Here is a 20,088-nt window from a genome sequence, read left to right on the forward strand (position 1 = left end):
GCCGTTGCTCAGTTTCAGGGCACACAAGAGAGCGCAGCTCGCCGTTGCCGTCGCCGGAGAGATGCAAACGTATATTATTATAGACATACTTGAATAAACTGGCTACCATTCCTTCAGGTGCATTGAGGTAGGTAAGGAAAGCAGCTCAATAGCGCCGAGGAAAATTGTGTGGTATTATTTTTATTGGGGTCGATGCATTGCATTAGCCTTGGGATATCATAAATGAGCAGCTCGTACACACTCTTCTGCATGTGGACTTTTATTTATGTGCCTACCAGCACTTTTTTATTTGCATACCATTCCTCCACCAGCACAAGTATATACATATTTTTTATCCAGGGGCAAACACAAAGTGCGTCTATGCGTGATAAGATTACGAGAAATGAGTTCACTCTAAATATTTATTTGCAGTATCAACTTAAGTAATGTGACACATCCGCGAGCCGGCCTGCAGTGAATGACACTTTTCGACTCAACTTTTGATTTCTTTATTGAGTTTTTCTGCTATCGACCGAAGACAACGGGATTCCCTCGACTCGTCAGAGTGATTGTGAATAAAAAGCAGTCAGGCCGTAATATAAAGAAGTGTTGTTGTTTGTAGTATTTTGCTTTCTATAATATAAAATAAATTAAAAATAATTTGATATAAAAAAACTGATTGTATTTAAGTGAATTACGGAAAAATAACACAAATAACTTTATTTGTCGTTTCACAGAAATCCAATTTTGGCCTCTGTAGAGACATGCATTTTGATTAACATGTCCAATCTGCATTCAGTTTTCATAATATTTGGGCAAAAAAGAACTACCACCAGTAACAATTTTACCTTAAAAGCTTAGACATCACAAGAAAGAATTAAATTTATTGATGATGTTTGTCACTGATAGTTTAGAAATGAATATTTTTAGCTATGAACTAAAATATTATAATAAAACATAATTTGAATTGGTTGAACTTTAGATTTGAATCAAACGTGTCTGGGCATGAGAACACAAAATAGAATTCAAGGCAGGAGGAGGAGCAGATTAAATACCTTATTATTTATGATAAAGCCTTGTGGTCCACCAAGAAATGTAATTTTGCAACTAAATGAATGTTATTGTTCACGTTGAAATTGTTGGTTAATATTTAATCAAAAATGATCTTGACTGATCGTCTCCAGAAATTTTCAGGCATGATAAAAATAACATTTAAATTTATAGAAATTAATAAAATATTTTTAACTTAAAAATTAAAAAAGTAAAATATTTTTTAAATTACTTAAATTAACTACTTTGTTATTTCGCCCAAAAATATAAGATTTTTCCGATTTTTCTTACAATTCTCAACTGCGCTGGATACAAATTTTAACATATATTCATCTCTTTGAGCTGGGCAGTGTAGCCTAAATAATATTCAGTTGATCTATTTTTAATTAAATTAAAAATTTACCCAAAACCTCATCTTCGACCGTTGTCTGTGCAATTTAGAGCACAAGCATGACCTGCAGGCTGCAGGTTGTGTTTTCAAAAATTTATTGTAAACTAATTGGGCTGAACATCCAGATGAAAATACAAAGCCGTTGACAAAAATCTTTAATCGTCGGGTTTTCCTGAATAAAATTAATTTGATTGCCATCCAAAATTATTCACCAAAATAATCATTAGTAAATAAATATGATTCTTAAAATAATGTCGTTTTTATTTATGAAGGAAAAAAACCAAATCAAGATGACCAATATAATATATTGATAAAATTATAAAATTTTGAGCAAAAAAACTACCCACTTTTAGGAAAAGCCTTAGAATTATCAAAAGCCTTACGATTAACTACACTAATGCGTTGTTATTTAATTTATAATATTGTGAATGAAAACAGAGTAAGACATGTTAAATATCCTTCAAATATAAAGTAGCAGTCAATTATTCTGCGGTAGCCTACTAATTGTCAGGTAAACCTATAAAGAATTCCAGCAGCTCAAACGCGTCGAAGGTAATGTGACTTGACGGACAGGAGCAATTCAATTTGAAATTCAAATCTGTGCAGTGCGGACGACGTCGGCCGCTGTCTTTGAAATTGAGACGTCTTAATTTCGTTATTTAATTCGCTTTCTTCTCTGGCAGCGCGGGTGGCAGAAAAAATGGCACTGATTTATTTACCGACATTTATCTTTTCACTTTTACTCGCACAAATAGAATATTTTAAAATTACATTCTAGAAAGTAAAATGTGTTGCACAAAGTGGTCAATTTTAAACAAACGCGGCGTCGGCGTTCGCAGAGGAAAAGAACCAGATTGCACCTGCAAGCCTTTTGTACGCTTCGTCTTATTGGGATAGGTTGTGTGATTTGTTGTAAAGGCGGCGAAACACTTTTACTTCGTTTATCTGACAAAACGAGGGAAACGTATTGCCAAGGCAATTACCATATGTTGAGTGAACTTTTCTGATGCAACAAAAAAATTTTCAGAAAATCTACCACCTGATTTAGCTGGTTGGCAGATAAAATAATACTCTATCATTCAAATATATATTCACATGTAATAGGAATAGAAGCTCATTAATATGAAATGAAAATCAATTGCCTTCGCAAATACAAGATAATATTTTATAAAATAATATTAAAATGAAATTTTTTACATAAAAAATTGAGTAAAATTATTTTTCCCAAAGGCGTATTGTGAGTTAATGTTTATTTACTATTATTGCTAGGCGATAAGCAATAAATACATCGTTCTTTCAATTTATATAAAAACAGAAAATACAATTTAGAAAACCTTCTTTGAAAACCATAAAAAAAATTAAATAGAAATATTCAATTTTAACTTTTTGCGATTGCTGCTTAGCGATCATGCGGATTCTCTGCTATAATATAGGCAGCATTGGATCGCTTGCAGTGCAGAATGAGTGAGAGAGACCTCTTCATGCTCGAGCTAAAAGAAAGGGTTACGCGCGTGTTTAGTGACGGTTGCGGGAGCCAGAGTGCAGCACCCAGCATCGCAACCCTTTGCCCAGCCAAGGCGACCAGCGAAATATTGATGCTCATTCGTTGAGTTGCACACGTTAAAATTTGACTGCAATTAGATCTAAAAACCTTATATAACATTTTTTATTTTTGCAAGTATGGGCCGTTTAAATACAAAACTCATTAAAGTAACTAAGATTTATTATTATACAAAAAATTATAGGTACCACAAAAATGACAAATTAAAAAATAAAGCCACACAAAAATTATTTTATTGCACATTAATTTTTTTTCGTGCTTTTGTGAAGCTTTAACTTATTTTCTCATATTATATTCTCATATTATAGTATAAAGAAAATTGATTTTTTTTTAAGAACAGTTTCATCTGTTTCTTTAGCTTCTTATATTTTTTCCCGATTGCTTCACTATGGTTCTCGCGTTATATACCTGGATTTAGTTTTATCGATAAATCAGAAAAAAACTTTTTTTTCTGATTTAAAAAAAGAAAAGTATAATACAAACTGAGCGATTTAAAAAAAAAAATATTGATCTAGGTAACTTTGCCTTTCTGATGTTAAAATATTATCATTCATATTAAATACGCTTATAAATTATTAACCAGTCTAGTCGCTTTTACATGGGTTTACGTTCTGAGACGCTAGATATTTTAGACAAAATCGATGTAGAAGTTAAAAAAATAGCTGATATAAAAGGGTGCAAATTCCCAAATGATATTTTAAAAACCACATCAATCTGTCCACGTCTTGTGCTGTTTCGTCTGTTGAAGCCTCATCAGCCGTTTTGAGTTGTTTTGATGGTTTTAAATTGCAATAAAATACATACAAGTACATTTAAGGTAGTACATTCGATTATGCTGGCCAATAAATTTTATCTTGTGCGCTCACCACCATAATAACCCCCAGAACTTTCACGACGGATATTCCTTTTCTCGGAGGCCAATATCAGATCTCTTAGCCATTGGCTACAAAATTGCAAGAACTCCGCCCTTGCAGTCCTTCTCCAGTGCTTACGGACGCTTGCACTCTTGTGAAAAAAGCAAACTGTACTTTCCGCAAATCCATCTTCAACCCCTTCTCAGCGCATAAGAGTGTTGTTTACCAATAATTACACATAATATAGCAGTTATTTTAGATAAATTTAATTGGAGACGTATTTTTCCAGCGCAGTTTTAAAATCTTAAAAATGGGAAAAAAATTAATCTTATTTGGTAAAAGAAAAATTATGTTTCCCACGTTGAGCGTTGGGCAGTACAAGGAAGCCAGCAGAGCATCCAGAGCACCCGGATTTGGTGCCCGGGCTGGGCACCCGGTTTTGGTGCCCGCGCTGGGCACCCGGTTTTGGTGCCCGCGCTGGGCACCCGGATTTGGTGCCCGCGCAAGAGTGATTCACTGGTTTAAAAAATGAGTGAATCAATGGTTTAAAGAAAAAGTGACTCACTGGTTTGAAATAGAGTGATTTTGGGGTTTGAAAAAAGAGTGATTCACTGGTTTAAAAAAAAAAGTGATTCGTGGGTTCAACAAAAACAGTGATTCACTATTCAGGGTTTGAAAAAAGAGGGATTCATGGGTTTAAAAAAGAGTGATTCACGAGTTTATAAAAAGAAAGGAATCACGGTTTTATAAAAAGATTGAATTAAGGGTTTATAAAAAGAATGATTCGGGGGTTTCAAAAAAAAGAGTGATTTACTGGTTTGAAAAAGAGCTTGATTCACTGGTTTAAAAAGGAGCGATTCACTGGTTTAAAAATGCCTAATATTTATTATTTTACTCACTATAGCGATTTTGGAAACTGGAAACGCAAAAAAATTGCGCGTTAAACATTATTATTCAACTGCTGTGATCTTTGGTTATTCACTTCATCCTCGCTTCATCATTAAAATTAATAAAATTATTGTATTCATAGAAAATGACTAGAAATCACACAAAAGATCCTCAGAACACCAGAAACCACGTTTGTCAGAAGCTGTGTTCAATAAATAGCACTCCAATAAAATTATAGGTTATGGGCCATGCCGTACTGAAAACGAACCTTAATTTTAGAGGCCAAGGATGCAAAAATCCAATTTACTGCATTCAAAGTTTCCCTCATTTATTTAAATATTTTCACCAAATAACGGAGCGGCTTTTTATATGTTAAGGTGAATTTATTTTACTACCTAACAAGATATTGAAATTTATTTAGTGTGATGTTTCCGAGTTGAAACTTTCAAAATGTATCTAGTTTTTCAATTGCTATTAGCGCAAAAGTGTGTGTTACAAAAGTTTTTCTCGGACGAATCTAAAATTCAAAATGTATAGGGGATAATAAATTTTTGAGCTTCTTTTCCTAATTAGAGATGAAACTAAACTATTTCTTTAAGTAAAGTATTTAAAATTAAATAACAGCGTGACTGATCCTACCTGGTTGTCGGCAACTCTTGTAGTCCAGTCCCTGTGGAACTTTCTCTTCTTGTTTAACATCACCTTGATGTTGACATTCTGGGACCATAAAGTGAAGGCAGACAAAGGATGGATTTGTCGACTGATGTCTCATCTGTGTGAAATATCAAATATTGTGATTAATTCTTTGATGATACAACACAGAGGTGTGTTCCAAAGCAGCAAAATTTATGAAAATAATAATTTTTAAAAAAAAATTAGTCGGCTTGCTACATTTATCTTTTCTTCTTCAAAAGTTCATATAATACATAGTACAATTATATTAATGGTAGATATAGATTTAATCTTTGCACATAATTATTAAACACTGGGACTGTATATAGATACATATCTTCAAACTGTGCTGATTTCGAGAAGTGAAATTTGCAAGTAAAGAGATATATTTAAATTGAGTCCATCAATAACTGAAATAATTTCAGTTGTTTTCTTTTTGGAACAGACTAAAAGAAATTATAGTTTAGTCCGGTTTTGCCAATGAAAAGTACCGGCTTTGGCCTTTAAATATCAATATGCTTGGAGAAGGATATTCCAGATGCATAAAAACTATAGCCAAAATGATCAAATTGGAAGGCAAAACAATTCTTTCACCATTATTGTATTTCTAGAAGATCCCAATTTTTTATTCACCCTTTTCTCTATTTCAAAATACGCCTTGACAAATAACAAATGAATTATAAAATCTTCTTTATTTTAATTCATTTAAGTTGCAATTTAAAATTTTGCTATTTAATTTGTTGATGTTATTTTCTCTTACTAGTGCGAAAAAATGAATTCACCAGTGCTTAATCATTTAGTTGCAAACTAGTTATGCAACCAGGTGAATCTGGCGGTATCGCAGGTTGCATACGGCGGATGCGGCAGGTAAATCACCGCGCGCTCTCTCGGCAAAGGAATATGTATAAAGAGGAATTCTTCTCGTTGCGGAGAGAAAGACGAGCAAAATAATATTAATAATAGCTGAGGCTTGATTAATGGGATGGCGTGAGCGGCAGCCATCCAGCACTCACATTATTTAGACTCTTGCATTCTCGCGGCGAAATATAAAATATCCATCATCAATGCGCGCTCTCGGCGTTTGTGTGTATTAACAAAGGCAGATTTGAGAGTGGCAGGCGGCGGATTTTATTCCGGGCGTGCATGTGAAATCGCCATTAATATTAGGAAAATGTTTTTGCCTGCGTCATCCCGAAATGCACGCTGACGATGATAGATGTGCGCTGGCGTGTTTTCCGCCAAGAATTTGCGGCGACACGCTCTCTTCAACAAGACAAAATGAGGAGGAAGGCGTTCAAAAGACGCCGCGCCGATCCCGAAACAACTCAGAACAACGCCGCATTGAAAAATTAACGACAGTGCCATCAATCAAAAATTACAATATGTTTAATACTTTTTACATTTAAAATTACATGCGAGGTTTGAAATAAATTTTTGAAATGAAAATAGTAAAAAAAATTATAATTTATGGATAGCGAAAAAAGCGAAAAAAGTTCCCCAAAACAAGTTTATGCAAACTTTCAAAAGTTCTGTTTCTTATTCATAAAGAATTAACTTCTTAACACTTAAAAACATTTTATACTAAATTTAAAAAAATTGGTTGCTAACGTTGATTTAGCATAATTTTTGTGTGTTTCATGTTGCTTGAAATGAGTTAATATTTTCTGTATTTGAGGCACGAAAGTTTAAATTTTCCAAATAAATATTCTATTAATTTGAAAATCAACATTCAAAGGAGGATTTCTCGGACAAATGAAATCGGGCTATACCTCGACAAACAAACGAAAAAATACAAAGAGCATCTGATGGAACAAATATATTATACTGTCTTGTATTTCCATTTTGGACTTTTTCATAATTAATTATTTTCTAATTACATAAATTGTAGGAATTGATTTCGCATAAATGTATGATTGCTGAAAACACCAAAATTTATGCCAGAAAATTATATTTTACAAAATTTTCCAAACTTTTATAAAATTATATTCCGACTTCCATTTAAGAGCTGCTCAGTTTTAATTTGGGTTTAAAAAGATAATAAATATGGTCAATTAAAGTTTATGTTTGTGTTTTTTTAATTATATTGGTTATAAACGGCGTGATGGGTGCTCATTAGATGTTTTTCATCATTTCTGTTTGCATGGAATTAACAATTTAGAAAATCACGTTTTTCTTTAGCTTAAAACAAACCATTTTGGCAGCTAAATTTGTCCAAACTCCATTCAAGATTGCCAATTCGTTGTCAAGAAAAAAAATTAGAGTTAATTCGCCAAAAATTTGCTATTTATCATCAATTTCTTCAATTATCTCAAATCTGACTTTCTTCAAAATAGAAATAAATCATATATAAAATTACCGCAAATTCTGTTGCTAAGGAAATATTCCAGTGTCCAGTTTGCGTTCGGCGCAGTGCGCGGCAGAAAAATCGCTTTTAAATGAGCACCACGCCTGAATTAATTATTAACACATTAAATTTAAATGGTGGTGTTTGCAATCGAAGGGCGATTGACCACGCCCCGTCCACGTGCAGCCGAGGCGGTGCCAATTGGCACTGAACACGGCCCATTGCACCTGCAATCAATAGCACAACCCCTGGGAGAGCCGGTTGCACCACGCCGCATGGACAAACGTATGCAACACCACAACACACGCGGCCCTGCCCACCGACCTGAGTGCTCGCCGCCGCCAAATACATACATATTATGTACTTTTAGCCTATGTGTGCAAAACAAACGCGCGATAGGCCGGCGTAGGTGTTTTGCATTTCCATGTGCGGCCGTTTGTTATTTTTGTATATTCCGAATTGAATAATTTTATGTATGGGGTTTGAGGGTGTAAAAGTTGTTGATTTGAATCGTTAAAATAAAATCACCACTGCGGAAACGTTTCATGTAATTAATGCATGAAATAAATTTCGTTTTGAAATCTTAAAAAACAAAAATATAACTTAAATCAAGAATTGTAATAATTTTTTCCAATTTGTTGAAATAATTTTGCTTTAGTTAGAAAAGATCACCACTGCGACAATGTTTGATGTGATCTGATGTACCTACAGTAATTGGAAACTAAATTAAATCTACAACAAAAACGTCATATGAATGCAACTTATATTATAATTTTGAAATATTAAACGAGTAAAACAAAAGTGACGTGACGCTTTTCTTAATCAAAAGGATGCGGGACACTCGTGCAGAAAGGGATTGATTAAAAAACCATTAATTTTTCTTTAACTTTCATTTTAATTAGACTCTCCAGTGCCTATGCCACCAATTACAATTAAAGGCCGTTTTATGAGTTCTGCATTTACATGTGAGGCTTCTTGTTATTTTTATGTATTTGGAATTGATTATTTTCATGGAGTTTTAGATCAAAAGTTGTAAATTTCCATTAAGAAAGAGCACCACGCGACAATGTTTGATGTCATAAATTTGTCAAAATTATCAAATCATTTTTTGTTTTGAAATCATAATGATGATCAAACTTAATAGAAACCTGTTAAAATTTGTTATTTGTAATTATAATCATGCTTTGCATGTCAATAATAATAATAATATTATTGTAGTTTTTGTTTATTTTTCCACATTTTTACAAATACATTGTTTACATTCAATTGTTGAAAACTAAAAAAGGAATTTTTGGACAAAACGGCACCACCACTGGCAAGAATTTTGCTATGACTTTCGAGATCAAAAAGTCCCCATCGGCCTTAAAAAGTTTTTACCCCTTCTAATAGTTAAAATATTCTTCAATATCTTTACAAGTGGCAAGTCAATATTCTGCAGCACCTATTTAGCAAACATAACATTTTAGGTAATTTTTTTGTGCTTCAATGTATTTAATTAATTTATTAAATCATATTTCAACATTATTTTAAACTACATCCTCATAAGCAAAAAGTAGATTAAAACATTTTTTATATTTAATTAAATATTATAATTGGTTATTTTTCAATTTTCAAATACATTTTTATGGAGGCTTTACTAACAAATGGTTTCAATTTAGCTTTTAAAGTTATTACTATATTATTTTTATATATGAAAGTGCTCAAATATTAGAAATTGAAATTCACTAGAGTAATTAAGAAGTACTTGGTTCAGCTCCGCACGCTTAAGCTAAGTAAGCTAGTGATATAATAAATGCGTAACTAAATTTACAGAAATTGGAAATAAATTAAATCCACATAAAAAATTTCAAATGAATGCAACTTTCAAGTTAGGAAATATTAGAAGTGCCGCTTTTCTTAATCAAAAGAACGCAGGCCACGCGTGCCAAGGGGGATGATTCAATACCCATTAATTTTTCTCCCCTTTCCATTTTTAATAAGACACCCGAGTGCTCGCTGCTCCTTACATAAATAATGAGGGGGCGCTGGCGAAGCGAGAAAGAATCGAGCGCGAGGGGCGTACGTTTTCAGAAAACTCTGCACCCTCGCTCTTATTTTCTTTTCTCAGGGGTGATTTTTTATCCACCCTGCATGTGCAGCGGCACCAATGAGGGCGGGCGCTTTCTTTGCTCTGCCTCCACCCTCTTTTTCCTGCAGGCAAGATGCCTTCCTAATGCCGCTGTCAATTTATTCCTTTCCCCCAAGCTCTAGAGAGAAAGACTCTCTTTTTCTTCTTCGCAGGAAGAATTATTGCCTTGCGGAACAAGAGAGAGAGAGAGAGAGAGAGAGAGAGAGAGAGAGAGAGAGAGAGAGAGAGAGAGAGAGAGAGAGAGAGAGAGAGAGAGAGAAAGAGCGCGCCAATAAAACGAGTGTGCGTCTTTCAAACGACCATGCAGGGGAGTAAAACTGCTTCCAACCCTCAAGCGAACAATAAAATTTCTTATTCAGCCTTAAAAAGCAATCAAATTAAAACGCCGAAGTAGTAAAGTGAATTAAAAACTCTCTCCCTCCCTCAACCGGAATCCACACAAATGGCTGCGACGCTCAAAACTTTTCTCATCGAGGAAATTTCAGGACCAGGTTGATAATTTTTTGTATCAATTCTGTGGTTTTAATTTAACTTTTAAATAAATTACATTTAACCAGAATTGCATTTCGTATGCAGCTCTGCTGACCAGAGAGACGTGCAGTTTTAAATCACAGCTCTGCTCTTTCTGCATATAAAACTATATCAATTTTTATGGCGACGGCACCTGTGGAATAAGAACTCGTAGGTGCCATGCATGCTCCCTCGCATTAAACACGGCGCCAGAGCGTGTGTGTGTAAGTGGAGAAAAGCTGTGGGCACATTCTCCTCAGGCTCATACGCGAATTCAAGGCATGCACTCGGCATTTGCAGTCGCTCCTGATTTACAAGCGCAGCTTTTTCTCTTTAACCGAGTGGAAAATTGTCAAGAGTGACGTGAAAAATTATTATAATTTTATCTGATGCCGCAGTCTGCATGCAGTTTGTTTTAGAAAATTAAAATATTTGATCAATTATTTCTTATTCAAGTTGAAGTGTATTAAGAGGAGATGACGTTATTTTTTTCCATAAATATAGAATTTTTTAAAGGAATGGCAGAGCTGCATTTTGATATATGATATTCGGCGGACGCCTTATATTTTTTTTATAAAAAAAAAACTATTAAGTAAAACAGAAAACATCCACTATTTCCAGAACTACATTCGTTTGGTGATGAGGAATTTTACTTCACTTTTTCATGAATAATTTGCGAAACTGGATATTAATTGCAGACAGAATGTTTGTAAGCTATGAAATTAGATTTTTTAGGATTTATTCTTGGACTGGCTTTGCTTGGCACTGCCACAGAGTTAGCGTCTTAATGACAATATTAATTTGTACTGAAAATTAAATTGTTGCAGTAATTTTGGAGTCGTGCAGCAAGGAAATGAAACGTATACATGAAAATTAAATTGGATTAAAAAGAAAGCTGAAGTGCGAGGCTGATAAAGGGGGAAATAATGTTTGATCCTAAACATAATTATTAGAGCTGCAGGAGCGAGGAAAAGCAGCAGTTTTTGAAATTTAGGAAATCTGAATGCAAAAGCCTTTAGCTAAATCACTTTTAATTATGTTATTTAATAATCTTTTAAATTTCTATTGGTTAAATTGTGTTATTTTAGAGCAAAATCTTCGCAGATTATTAATTTAATTGTGAATTCGGCAAACTCCCTAAAATGTTGCAGTCGGCATCCAGTAGTTGCTAAGCATATATTTTTAATGTAAACAATTTCTTCTCATATACACAAAATTAAGTTGAAAAATGATAAGAAAATAAAGAATTAAAATAATATTTTTGTAAATTATTGGCAGGGTTGCTTAGATAAAACAAATTCCGTGTGTAAATTATCATATTGAGAGATTATAAAACAGCACAGGCCCTGAAAATAAGGGCCCAAAATAGGTATTTTGTCTGTTCACCTCTAGAATTTGGAGTGTTATGAAATTTAATTATTTGCTTAAAATTATATCAAGTTCAGAAATTTTGTTTTACCCTTTTTTCACAAGCAAAACTTTCATTTCAGAACTTGTCGGTTCAAACTTTCCTTATTCCACCTTTAATCCTCGAAGGAAAGGCGTTCCAGTCCTCCAGGGACGCGGGCTTAATTTAACTAAGTTTTCAGCTCGAACGGAGTGAATAACTTAGCCAGGGCAAAAATGCTCTGGGCGAAAAATTTTAGTGCCTCTCCCGTTTATTTAATGCCCATTTTTAAAAGTTGTAAAATTTTAATGGGCCATTAAAGGCTGCTGCTGGAGAATAAGGGCAACAAAATAAACCGCCCTCTCCCTTAATATCGCGCCGACGACGACAAAGTTTAAGCTGCTTTCCCGCTCCTATATTGCATTTTAGATTAAAAGTGGTGAAAAATTGGGCCTGAGACATTTTACGGCCGAGAGCGGGAAAGGCGTTTTATAAAAGCAGGCCGCAGCGAGCGACATTTTCTGCTCTTTTCCGCCCGAGATATTATGGAGTTGACATTAAAATTCACGACAAAAGAAATTAGTCGCGTGTTGGCATCTTCTCTCATTGGTCGGCGCAGCACAAAAACTTTTAAGACTGCTGAAAACTGAAATATTACAAAAGCGTGCGAGCACACCAGAGCAGAAAGACCGTCTTTTCTAAAGAGAGAGAGAGAGCGAGGGAGGCTTTTTGCAGAGCGCCGCGCACTCGCGTTTCCTTTTCCTTACTTTATTTCATTATGCGAGAGCCTGCAAGATTTATTTAGACGCGGAGCAAAACGCCGGACTGGCTGCTGCAGGAGAGATTTTTGCCATGCCACGTGCGCCGCGCACAAGAAGAAGAATTTCCCTGAAGAGCAGTGGCAATTAAGATTTTAATATTGCTGCTGCGCGAAATACATAATGGAAGAGCTATGCAAATTAGCAGCGTGTCAAATTAACTTGGCAAAGTAAATATAAATTCGCGTCGAGAATATTAAAATAACTTGAAGAATTTTACACAAAAGGGCCGTAAAATTTTATCGAGATGCTGATGCAAAACAGCGGCCTGAGATGAGACTCTCTTAAAGTGTGCGTGTGTGTGTAATACACATAAAATGGGATTTTCACCATTACTATGATTTTATATGCAGCGCTCTCGTCTGCATCTTGGTGTAATGAGAATTTGTTATTGCCCCTCCGCGCGTTTGCCAATATAGAAAGGCAAGATGTTAGCTCTCCGAAAACTTTACTTTGCAAATTTAATGATATTTTCGCTTTTAAGCACATCATGGTCCGCCAAAAAAGAGGCCACTTCAAGGGATATATCTTCAATCCAGGTTTAAAATACTTTTAAACTTTTAATTTGATTTTAAAACCTCTATAATTTGTAGTTTTTATCTGAAGTGATATGGAAAAGTTTAAAAAAATTGCACTTAAAAACTTCAAAATATTGCGTTTCAGGTCTCACTAAAAGAATTAAGTAATCCGTATTGAGCTTTTTACATAAATTAATTATTTTTGGAAACTTTACCAAATTTTTTATGACATTGAATAATGATTCATAAGCAACTTTACTCCCAATTTAAAACAGAAGAATGATTTTGAACCTTGGGATATAATTATTCCATTTTTTCAATTGAATGAAAAAAAAATGCACCACCATATTAAGAATTAATAAAGAATTTAAAGAGGTGAAAAGAGATTCAATTTGTCAGCTGCTAAAAGCAATCAACGCGATGATGCTGCAAGTTTTTGAACGTGTGTCTGTTTGAGACGCATGAACGCATGTTACTTTTTTTATTTATTATTTTTACAGCGTATGTTGTCAATTGGAAGATATTCCGGTTTGCATCAAGTGCACGCACGCAACGCCTTCTCGTCAGCACCTCAAACATTATTTTGTGTTTGTATTTTTATTTTGTGTACGCGCGTGCACAAACTCGTTCCCCCAGCATCCCAAAGGACCAGCGTATTATATGATCAAGAGACACCGACCTGACCGACCGCTCATGGATGAAAGACGCCGAAAAAATGCACAGGTGGCATAGAAAGAAAATTAATTAATCTGTATACTTTCCATTAATTACAGGAATTCATTATGAAAATAATTAGTTTTAAATGTAATTTTGGTGCTTTTTATAATACAATATTTTCGTGTAGAGAAACACTCGTTGCTTGCAGTTGGACATAAAAGAGTGAAACTTTGATTTAGTGCGATTTGTTGCAAGGGCTAGGCATAATTATTTCATGTTTTAGTTGTAGAAAAATTACAGAAATTATTTTAAACATTTGCTTACTTGTATTGGCATCATATAAGAATGCAGAACTGAAAAGTGAAGGGCCCATCTTTTTCAGGAAATATGTACAAAACCGCCAAATGTAGAAGGCCTGGAAAAAGATAAAAAGCAAACAAGATTTGATTATTTACATGTTTAAAATTAAATTACTGTTTAGAAAACAACTTTATTAAATACTTTTTAGCTATTTTTAATATAATCAAATTAAAATGTTATAATTTTATTTATTTAAAAATATAAGTATTTGGTAAAACACAATTGAGACACAATTTTTTCACCAGCACTGCTCACTATTTTATTTTTTCTTTTTTCAAATTATTTGATAAATAAAATATCTTACAATCTAATTATGATATATTAGTTTGAAAAATATTTGAGTTATATGCCTCTTTTATTTTTAATAAAAATTACTAATGAAATGAATATATTAAAGATTGTATTAATTTTAAAATTAATCTTTGTAAGTAAATTGCCTATACCATACGCATGGGTACTCGCTCGACCGAAATTTTCCAACGACAAACTGTCTTTCTCATCGAGCCAATTCTAACGGTCACTGCAAATAGGCTTGGCAATTCGGAGGCCTAGAAAAATGAGAAAGCTCTGAAGTTGGCGAAAAAAATGGAAGTGGACAAACCGGACTCTGTGTGCTGAGGGTGCCGGATGTTGCACCGTGGGACTGACGAGGGTTGCTTTGTGCCAAGATTTTTTTCGCTATCAGCGCGGCGCATCTCGCAACAAGTTTATAATGTATCAGACTGGTCACCCTAGTTTTTTAATCGCGCCGCTCCCCAAAGGTCACTTTAACCGACTGACCTCTCCTTGCAGAGACGCGCCGTGCATTTTTTATGCGCGCGGCGAAAAAAGTGGTCGCTGCACGCAACGCAAGACGCGTTCATTGTTGCCCATTTGAATAAGATATTCTTTTTCCGCGAGCGCAAACGAGTTTCCGCCGACCAGAGCAAGGGGTAGAAAAATTCAGAGCCGGTCTATTTTGAATTGCAACGTGTCCAGCCTGTTTTTTGAGGGGAAGAGCGATCGAGCCGCGTCGAGCCGCTTTTGCCGGCTGACCAGCAAAACTTGCTTGACCTTCATTCCCGTCCTGAGAAGCGAGTGATAAATACGCAACTTTCAGTTCTCTCTGCGTCATACATGTGGCCCCAGTGATTGTGTTTTTGTTGTTTGAAAAGTGCGAAATTTGCTGGATTTTGGTTTGGTAATTTTTTTCTCTTATTTTTCTTCATTTTTATAATTTTACTTTAGTTCAAAGGCGATCATACACATTATATAAAGTCTGATTATGTCATTATTAAGTCTAAATTTTTAACCATTTATTAATTGAAGCATAAATAATTTTTTTTAAATTTAGTAGCAAATTATGATTAATTGAAAATTATCGCTTATTGCTGCAATTTCATAACTGGTTTTAAAAATAGAAAGAATGTTGTTAGGATATTATTTTTTGAAGAAGCTCTACAAATTTTAACAATTTTCTTAATTTTTAAATTAAATTTAATCTTTATTAAATATACAAATTAACATTTCACATGTCATATCCAAAATTTTTAATCAATTCATGCATTAAAATTACAAAAGTTATATTTTGAATTTCTTGTTCTGCCTGCAGTTTTTCAAATAACCCATAATTTTCCAGAATTAAAACTCATAATCACAATTGAACTATGGATTTTGAATAGAATTATGATATCCTTTAAAAAAAAAATGTACTTCCATATTTTTCAATCAGAATTTTCCAATTCGAAATTAATTGCTGAAATTTGGTCAAGAGTGGCCACTAGATTATTTCACGGCTATTAAGCGGCTAACATGGGAAAAGATCTCTTCTCTGTCGAGTCACACCGAGGGTCATTTTCGCGCCCCTCAGGCGAACCCTTAAAGGAGCATCTTAGAAACTCCTTCATGTTCTCGGCGGCTGTTTGCAAGGCGTGTGGCTTTGTGGTGCAGGTTGCGGGAGCGGCAGGGGTGGCGGGGCGAAACGGCGCCTACGTTATATCCATGTAGGTGCAGAGGTACCTAGACTTATGTAGCGATATTAAGAGCCATACACGTACTACTCCAGCACCAGACGTGTGCCCTTGGCACACATTTCATTGATCTAACCTAATACACTTCAGCTGTCTCGCTCTCAAAGTCGTAGACTCCACCAGCAAGAGTCAAAGTGCAAAATTAATTCCGTTTTTATTTATATTTGTTATTTCTTTCCATTTCAATTAAAATTTTCTTTGCTTGGTAACAAGAAAAAGCAGCCAGGGGTGAAAAAAGCCGGGCTTATGTATTCATAAAATATTTCTGTTGCTAGGGTCGGTCGACGCGGGGGTGCAGAGAGGGCGCGTAGCTAAGGAGAAGCGCGGCGTCATTTTTAAGGCGCTTGCGCTCGCTAAATCGAATGAAAAACGCGAGGACGAGAAAGAAAATAAGAAAAGGCATGGCAGCGTCGGCAACTTGGACGGGGGCGGAGAAAGAGCTCTTTTCCACCCTCTCCACCCCCCGAAGGCTCGCTGCAAAAGTTACAGCGAGAGCTTCGTTAGCTGGAAAAACTAACTTTGCCTCGCGCGCCGTCGGAAAAGCTCAGAAACAAGCCATGAAGTATTATATGCGCGAAAAAAATTCCTCTCTCTCTCTCTCGCTGGCATATACACAGGCGGGGATTAAGACCTGGCGTCGTCTCCGCACCAGCTTTTCCTTCCTTGTGCAAATGAAAAGTGCCAAGAGAGCGACGAATTTTCCTGCTGGCGCGGCAGCTTTTTGCCGTTCGTGCAAACTTTTTCGCCAAAATCCGGCTGAAAAGACGCCTTGAGAGAGAAGTCTGCTCTCGTTTTAATATTTCCTCTCTTAGATGCGGAGATTTGCAAGCGCTGCAAAGGACACGTCTATAATATTCAGAGCAAAAGAAAGAGAGAGACGTCGAGTTGGAACTCTCTCTCTCTCTCCGGCTCTCATTCTTTTCTCTTATTTCTCCCCCAACTGGGAATTAAAGCAGCTCTTGCAGCAAAAATGAAGGGGCTGCGCTTCATATAAAAAGAGAGAGAACATTTTCCAGTATAATGTGTGCCGCACAAGAGGGGAGCGAGCGCGCTTGATGTGATATATAAGAAGAGGGTAAAAATTAAGGAAAAGATGCCGTAAAGAGATTGGTGGAAAACGAGAAAAAACATGGCTGCGCGCTCTGTTTAACTGGCGCCGTTGTGTTTTATGCACATCAACCCTCGCAGCTCTTGATGTTCCGCGCTGCAGCGGAAAAAGCTTCATAATCAGACGTCAAACTTTTTGCTGCACCAATGCAAATAACATAACTTGTAATCAAAACTTTCAACATATGTTTTTGATAAAAAAAAATGTGATTCTTCGGCGATTCTTTTATTTGTAGCATTAACAATAAGAGCTTGGGATTAATGGTTAGTTACAGAAAATATAATCCTGCTTTTTTGGCTGAAGATGCTACAGAAAATGAATTGATAGTGATTATATTTTATTTTTTAGATAACGAATGGCACCATGCATGCAAACAGAATTTCATTTTTGCATACAAAATAATTGCTATTGTTCAATATAATAATTTCATTTAACGATAATTTTTTTCTATGACTACATTGAAGAATAAACATTGCTATATATCACAAAATATAAAGTTGAAAGTTCATTTTTCATAATTATATTTAAAGAAGAAAAAGAATGTTTGGGAAATATCTGCGTGATAAATCAAAATTAATAAGTGAGGAAAATAATTATGAAAATAATGTTTCTCTATTTATTAAATAATAAAATTATTGATTTTTAATACATTTAAGGTTTTATTATTATTTAAACATTAAATTTCTATGGAAATTTACTTATAATTGTTAATAATGTCATATTCTTTTTTATATGTTTTGACAAAATAGAGGTTTAAAACTTTGTTCATCAGCCATAATAGGGTGGAGAGAGTCGATTGCTTTTGGCACGGTGGCACCTAAATATCTCCAAGTCAACCAACCAATTTTCCATTAATTCGCTCGGCTCCTCTTGCACGGTTTGATTAGAACCAGCGCTGGCGGTAATATTTTTTATCGCGATGGAAACTTGAGCGCGTTTTCCATATACCTGCAAGCGAATAAAAACCTGCAAGAGAGAGAAGCTCATCGCGAAATGCGTGTATTTATACGCCTCTCTCGCACACAAGCAGAGACGGAGATAAAATTTACATTTTCCCTCGGAGGCTCCAAGTTTAAGGAGATGAGGAATATCGCCCACTAATATATAAAAGTGAAAGAAGGTATATATGCTGCTGCTGGATAATGGCAATTTAGACTGAACAAACGTGCCGAGATAAAGTGAGAGTGTATATATGCCAGAGCCATTTCACAAAGATAAAACTGAATTCGTTTTAAACTTGGTAATTGTAAAGTTTTAATGGATGGCGCTCGCGCGCGCAAGATTTATATATTTTCTCAGTCAGAGTAAAACGATAATTAATATTTTTTGATTAGATAAGTGCTCCTGCCTCCCTACACCGTAAAAAGTTTTCTTCCAAAGGTAGATTATTATATTCTCTGTGAATTTACGATTCGAGGGCGCAATTTATAACTTTGCTACTCGCCCGCGCGCGCCGTTCTCGCTCTCTAATATTTATTTTTCCTCCAACCCTCCTCCCTCTTGAGTTCCACTCGAGAAAAACATTCTGTGCTGGATTATTAAGGAAATTAAAACTTTTATGAGCAAACTTTCCGCTGAGCAGGAGAAAGAGAGGGGGCGGAGAGAGAGAAACCTGCTCGCTGAATTCATCAACAAATATAAATGCAAATTATGAAATTTACCGTCGAATTAGCTCTCGGAATCCGACAAAACTTTTCAAAGGAGTTATTTTACAATTCCAAATGTTATTCTAATGAGAAATTTTTCTCCCAAGGTTGATTTTTGTTTCAAAAAATCTAATTTTTTTCAGTATAGATGGCGTGTGTACAAATTATATTATTTGTGACTCATAATTCAATACAAAGAAACCTACCATTATTTGCTATTTCTGAGGTCATTAATTAAATAGGAGGAATAATAATGGCGGTGTTTCTTTCACGCGAGGTCCGCACATGCGATTCCCATGGACACACACACCTGTCCGCACATTAACATTGTACATCAATATTTCAGGGGCGAACGTGACGACAATGGCCTTTCACCGACCGCAAAATTACACACATAAGATAACAAATCGTCCAAAAAATAAATATAATGGAGAGACTTTCGCGTGTTTTCTTTGGTTTGTTTTTCTAGCTGCCTCCGCCCTTTGTGCTGCCACACGCAGGTGACGTCAAAACTGACATTTATTACTCCACGGCGGCGTCCCTAGCTCTCCGCCTGTGCAAATGAAATCGCCATTTTTGTACACACGATGCAATCGATCAAACCCATCGGAAAATGTTTATGTACACAGAAAAGTTGTTTTTGTGCGCGCCAAGTTTTGTTCTCCGTGGCGCACAATGAGGCGAATTTGCTCAGTCAGCTCCGGTTCTTTATGGCAAACTTGGCGCGCGCACACGGAGCTAATTAAAATTTCCAGAACAATACAAGCTCAAATCCATCACTTTGGTTCTGCGAGGCGTCGCATTTTAATTAAAGTAGCGCCCAAGAAAATATAATTTGCGCGCGATATACTTCTTGCACGCTCGGCAAGAAATTACACCGGCTGCTGTGCTTTTCTTGTGAGAGAGCGTTTTTTGATCCGAAGGAGCTGCTCTGCCACCAACCGCAAGAATAAATTAGAAACAAAGTAATTTTCCGCAGCAGACGCGAACAAAAGAAGCAAAACTCTCAACAACAAACAACAACTAGCGCTCTGCAAATATTTTCCAAAATCAATATGATCCAATATTTTTTTTTTTAAGTATGTTTGGTAAAAATAAAAGTTTCACCACAAAGAATTTTTAAGAGAAAATTAAATAATTATGCAAATAATATAATTAAGTAATTATAACTAAATTATAACCAATGTTAAATTATTAAAAATGTTTAA

General features: G+C 35.2%; 1 protein-coding gene across 2 annotated transcripts in view; it reads right to left on the reverse strand.

Annotated features, from left to right (window-relative positions):
* LOC132195858 (zinc finger protein 236-like) overlaps positions 1–20,088 on the reverse strand; it is a 189,228-nt gene that overhangs the window by 101,455 nt on the left and 67,685 nt on the right. The window contains exons 3-4 of one of the 2 annotated variants that reach the window (XM_059618110.1): positions 14,082–14,172; positions 5,363–5,495 (exon numbers count right to left, since the gene is read on the reverse strand). The gene's annotated coding sequence lies outside the window, so the exon portion shown is untranslated. The remainder of the gene's footprint in view (positions 1–5,362; positions 5,496–14,081; positions 14,173–20,088) is intronic. The other variant, XM_059618111.1, reaches the window with a different exon arrangement.

Source organism: Neocloeon triangulifer, unplaced genomic scaffold (genome assembly GCF_031216515.1).
Source record: "Neocloeon triangulifer isolate White Clay Creek 2 clone unplaced genomic scaffold, ASM3121651v1 ptg000011l, whole genome shotgun sequence".
In the NCBI taxonomy this organism is placed as follows: Eukaryota; Metazoa; Arthropoda; class Insecta; order Ephemeroptera; family Baetidae; genus Neocloeon; species Neocloeon triangulifer.